The sequence below is a fragment of the Apium graveolens genome, chromosome 7 (assembly GCF_009905375.1).
Source record: "Apium graveolens cultivar Ventura chromosome 7, ASM990537v1, whole genome shotgun sequence".
Taxonomy (NCBI): Eukaryota; Viridiplantae; Streptophyta; class Magnoliopsida; order Apiales; family Apiaceae; genus Apium; species Apium graveolens.
The window spans coordinates 181,516,954-181,523,645 of record NC_133653.1 but is presented as its reverse complement, the minus strand read 5'-3'; positions in this window follow the sequence as shown (position 1 = coordinate 181,523,645).

The following is a 6,692-nucleotide window of genomic DNA, read 5'->3' as shown; positions in this document are numbered from 1 at the left end:
ATTAGCCATTATTAATTAATTCCTCCACCATTAAATCATTCTCTTTTTATGGTGTGACCCTGTAGGTTCAATATTAAGCCGGTAGTAGAAATAAATAATAATAAAACTATTTTATCATTATTTATATAAATTCTCTAATTTATTAAATATGATTAATTAATTAATCACATTTATTCTACATCGTGAGTGATGCTTCTCAACATATCGCGACTATCCGGATAATATGAATTCACTGCTTAGAATACCAAGAACCTGTCAGTGAATAGTTACCGTACAATAAACTCCTTCTACCCTACAATGTCCCGATTAAATACAAGGCATGGATCTCGTGTCAAGCCTATCTAATTCAATCACTTTGCTTACCATTTACTATGCGTAGTTCTATGCAAATTAGAAACTCCTTTCTAATTTCATTCACTCTGGCCAGAGATTCCTGAACTAGCATAAGTGGATCAGCCTTGAACATTCGCTTCCTTCACTGGAAGGGGTAGATCCTTTATTGATCATACACTATCTTCGTGTACAAATTCCTATACCCAGAAGAGCCCTAATAATTGTCCCTGGAGACTAAGAACTAAACCAAAGCATAGTTCAGTGTACACAAGATGACTATGATGACCTCAAGTCTAAGGATACTTGTACAACTATCACTATGTGAACAACTGCTGACACGTGAGTGAACTCCATCAGTTGTTCAGCTGGGCGAGTCATGTTCAGTGAACTTATTCTATAATAAGCTCCTACATACTAGCTATAGTGTCACCACACAAATGTCTATGAGAATAGACATCCTTCATAATGAAGCAAACATAGTATGTACCGATCTTTGCGGATTATTAATTACCAGTTAGTAATCCTATGACCAGGAACTATTTAAGTTTAGAGTTATCATCTTTTTAGGTCTCACTATTATGATCTCATCATAATCCATAAAAAGCTTTACTCTAAACTATGGTATATCTTATTTAAACACTTAAATAGATAGAGCCCGTAATAAAAATAAAACAAGTCTTTATTAATATCAATGAAATCAAAACAGATTACATAAAAATTATTCCTAAATCCTAATACACGATTGGACTTAGGACATATTCCTTTCAATCTCCCACTTGTACTAAAGCCAATCACTCTGGTATCTAATACCCATCTTGACGATCAAAATGACTTTCATAAAGTAGTTTTGTGAGTGGGTCTGCTATGTTATTATGTGTGTCAACTCTATTTCAATACAATACAAGAAATGTTATCGCGCTCCCACTAACCCTTTTGTAGACGCATGGTTCATCCACATTTTTGATAAAATCAAACTCTTTTATTGTCTCATCAAAACGGATGTTCCATCTACGAGAAGCTTGCTTTAAACCACATATGGTTCGCAGCAGCTTACACATTAGGTTTTCATTTCCCTTGGAAAGAAAACCATCTGGCTATTTGCCAGATCTCATAGTCGTAGTAAGCAGCATTCGCAAGCAAAATCCGAACTGATTATAACAGGGCTACAGGTAAAAGGCTTCATCAAAGTCAATCCATTGCCTTTGTTTGAATTCTTTTGCCACAAGCCTGGCCTTATAGGTCTCCACCTGGCCATCTGCTATAATCTATCTTTTGTATACCGTATACATAGATTCCATTCTGGATTTAATGGCACTATGCCATTTCTCTGAGTCAACACTACTCATAGCCTCATTATAGGTCACAGGGTCGTCATCATCAAATGATTGACAACTCATTGTCATTCTCAATGACAAGGCCATATTACCTCTCAGGTTGGCGAGACACTCTCCCTGATCTATGAATGGGCTGTTCCATAAAAGGTTGTTCAGTCAGAACAGGTGTTTCCACTCGATCTGTAGTAGTTTGTGCTTCTTGAACGTCATTAAGTTCAATTTTGCTCCCACTGTTTCCTTCAAGGATAAACTCCTTTTCCAAGAAGGTAGCATATCTGGAGACAAACACCCGATGATCGGTGCAAAAGTAATACCCTAAAGTCTCTTTAGGATATCCCACAAAACTACATTTTACGGATCGATATTCCAGCTTATCTGGGTCAACTTTCTTGACATAAACTAGACATCCCTAAATCTTAACGTGTTTAAGACTCGGTTTCCTTACTTTCCATATCTCATACGGAGTTTGAGGAATAGATTTAGAAGGCACCTTATTCAGTAAATATGCTGAGGTTTCCAATGCATAACCCCATAGGAATACTGGAAGATTTGCATAGCTCATCATGGACCGAACTATGTCTAACAAAGTTCGATTTCTCCTTTCAGATACCAATCTGGAGGCGTCCACTGAGAGACTATACCATTTACTTTGAGATAATCTAGAAACACTCCATTAAAGTATTCACCACCTCGATCTAATCGAAGAATTATAATACTCTGTTTGGTTTGTTTCTCCACTTCATACTTATACTCTTTGAACTTTTCAAAGGCTTCAGACTTGTGTTTCATCAAACACATATCCGAATCTAGATCTATCATCTATGAAAGTAATGAAGTTTGAAAATCCACCCATGGCTTGCTTAGACATTGGTCCACATACATCTGTGTGTACCATTCCTAGCAAATTTGCAGCCCTCTCTCCATGTCTACTAAATGGAGACTACAGTGCCACAATGCAGTGAGATTTTCATCATCCCTTTTCTTTTATTAGTTTGTTCAATCTGAAGTAAATTATGTCACATACATACAGACCATTATTTAAAGCACCACGTCCATAAAGAATATTATCTCTAAGAATAGAACATTCATTATTCTCAATAATAAATGAAAATCCAGCCAAGTCTAACATGGGAATAATATTCCTCACAATCGAGGGAACAAAATAACAATTATTTCAAACAATAGTCTTGCCCGTAGGCCTATGTAAATGAAATGATTCTACATCTTCAGCAACAACTCTTGCTCCATTTCCCATCAGTAGAATCACCTCCTCTTCCTCAAGAGTCCTACTTCTCCTTGGTCCCTGCAACAAATTGCAGATTTGAGAACCACAGGCGGTATCTAATACCCAAGTAGAAATGACATATTCACTTCTATCATGAACATACCTGAATCAGAAGCGGTAGTCTCACTACCCTTCTTCTTCAATTCTGCAAGGTAAACCTTGCAGTTCCTCTTCCAGTGCCCCACCTTGTTACAGTGAAAGCAAACAACTTTGCTCTCGGGGTCTTCAGCTTTTGGTGGAACCGGCATTTTCTCACCTACTTTCTTCTTCTTGGAAGGGTTCCTCTTCCTTTTCTTAGGATTGGAACCTTCACCAATTAGAAGAACAGAACTCTTCTTAGGGGGAAAATTCGATTCCGCAGTCTTCAACATATTGTGGAGTTCAGGCAGGCTGACATCCAACTTATTCATGTGAAAGTTCACAACAAACTGCGAGAACGAACTCGGAAGCGATTGCAAAACCAAGTCTTGGCTCAGCTCCCCATCCATGGCAAAACCAAGTTGTCCAAGACGTTCAATCAAATTGATCATCTTAAGTACATGGTCATTCACAGATGATCCCTCAGACATCCTACAACCGAACAGCTCCTTCGATATCTCATATCGAGCCGTCCTCCCCGCTACATCATACAACTCTTGTAGATGCATTAGGATAGTGTGAGCATCCATATGCTCATGTTGCTTCTGTAGCTCAATGTTCATGGAAGCTAGCATGATGCATTGAGCAACATTTGCATCATCTATCCACTTACGATACACAACATGTTCATCATTATGTGCATCACTAGCAGGTTCAATAGGCTTAGGTGAGTCAATCACGTATTCCAGCTTCTCAATCCTGAGAACAATTCTCAAGTTTCGAAGCCAGTCAGCATAATTAGGACCAGTCAATTTGTGAGCATCTAGTATGCTCCTGAGTGATAGTGCAGAAGACATAACGTACAAAGTAAATCTGTAAATGATAAACACATAACAACACTTAGCAAATATTCGATTTCATTTCAAAACACTATATGAATCGGGTCTTTATTCATAAGTGGCTCCCACTAGTTTTCCTAATTTATTCAACCCCCTAAATGAAAAATTAAGCATTCATAATGCTAGTGAGAATAGGGATCCTACATTCCATTACACAACCCCGGCTGTGGCACGAAACGCCATGTAATGTTCAATAGGCAGACAACTCTTGTCAATTACATCTAATGTTATTCCCTAATCAAACTTTAGCCTCTTGAATAATTGAGTCACGGCTGTGGCACGACAAACTCAATATTCTAAGTCAAGTCTAACCCAACATTCCGTACAATTGAATCAGTTCCCAAAGGCCCACGGCTGTGGCACATAACGACCTTTAAATTCTTATTCAATGTACACATCTCTATGTAATAGACAAGTATTTCTTATTTCGAAATCAAAGCCCTCGGCTGTGGCACGAAATGACAATGATTCAAAAATAAGAACTACTTTCTACCATGTTGGAAGGCTATGACCGACACAAGCCCGTTGTGTCATTGGCCAATTACTACTTGATATTATTTAATTTTAGAGGGATTATATTACGTTACAATCATAATCATATTATAAAGAGATTCTTCCTTTTAAATTAAATATTTCAAATCAATAATCAATAATCAGATGATTCCCAGATCGGGTGGAGCATTGTCAAGAGGCGTCACTTAATAACCCTTTCTTACAGATAGAAATCTGTTGTTGACAGAATCATCTTTTCTCTCATATCGAAAATTCATATTCAATAACGTGTTTCACAAACACAAGAATCTCATGATTGTATTCATAATATTGTTATTAAGGTTATGAAACAATTTCACTATACTAGGTTGTCTAACAAACGCCTTATGTTTATTTAAGTTCACCTAAATCTATCATCGCATGATAAACTAAGCATATATCACATATATCAACATGAATAAACATTAAGGTAGGCATTTTATATCATCTAGCATATTATTCTAAGCATTATACATCTATATGTATCACATGAAGCATTTAAAAGCAACTTAAACAGTTAAAAATAGCTTTAAAACACTTCATGGAAATATAAACAGTTCAAACCTTTTATATAAACTAAAATTGATCACTCCATTAGATCCGTCTCGGAAAAACGAATCCAACGGTATATTGCACGCCCAAAACGGAGTTACGAAACTCCCAGAAAATCAATTTTAAAATCAACAAAAGGGTTGTAACGCATTACAGGAACGCGTTACAAGCCCTGTAACGCATTCCGGTGATGCGTTACACACCTTTTAAGCCATTTAAGGGTGTAACGCATTCCGTGAATGCGCCACAGGTGTGTAACGCATTCCCGGAATGCGTTACACCCCTATTTTTTTTTTTGTTTTTCAGCTGCCGCCTGACAGATTCCTTCTCGGTTAACGTGCCTGACATCTGTGCTTCTCTGTTTCTACTTTTTCCGTGCAGCAGCCATTGTCTGCTCTCTTAATAGCAGCAGCAACAACACAGATATATACATATAGACTAACAATATATATATATAATTATTTAATTACGAATTTTAATTACAAGAACTTCAAAAATTCATAATAAAAAATCTATACATCATAAAATTATGAAAAAAAATACCCAGACGATCTACAACACTTGTAGAACCCAGATCAACATTCAAAATTATTCTGAGAAACGATTTCTCATCATACAAAATTAATCCATAATATAACTTGTAAAAATCATAATTAATTCATACAAGCACATAAAATTCTGAAATTTTTACCACAGATCTATATGCATACAACCTATGCTCTGATACCATTGTTGGATTTTTAACGCAGCGGGGCATGACAAAACACTTTTACACATACAAAATCCAAATAAAAGCATGTAAATCGTGAATAAAAATTCGAGGGATCGAATCTAACCTTTTAAAATAATTCGAAGACAACGATCAGAGATCCTTAGCAGTTGCTCCTCAAGTGTGAAGCACTCCACCCGTATCCACCAAGAAAATGATGTTAAGGAGGAGGAAGGAGGTGGAGAGAATTGGGTTTTCCAAACTTTTTGGGTTTTCGGGTTTGATGTGGGTTAGAATAAAATAGGGTCTATAATAGTGTATTTATAGACAAAATTTTCAGCTGAAATTTTCCCATAAATAATATTATTATTATCCCAATTATTATTCTCATTAATAATTAAAACACCTTTTAATCATTAATCCTTTTTCTAAACACTTTAGAAATAATTCTCTCTCTTGATTTAATTTCCAAAAATTAAATCCTTTAATTAATAATATTAAGAACTTTTCTTAATTAATTTATAATCAATTAAATCTAATTTAATCAATTATTAAATTTGCCAATTAATTATTTATTTCATAAATAAATAATTATTAGCCATTATTAATTAATTCCTCCACCATTAAATCATTCTCTTTTTATGGTGTGACCCTGTAGGTTCAATATTAAGCCGGTAGTAGAAATAAATAATAATAAAACTATTTTATCATTATTTATATAAATTCTCTAATTTACTAAATATGATTAATTAATTAATCACATTTATTCTACATCGTGAGTGATGCTTCTCAACATATCGCGACTATCCGGATAATATGAATTCACTGCTTAGAATACCAAGAACCTGTCAGTGAATAGTTACCGTACAATAAACTCCTTCTACCCTACAATGTCCCGATTAAATACAAGGCATGGATCTCGTGTCAAGCCTATCTAATTCAATCACTTTGCTTACCATTTACTATGCGTA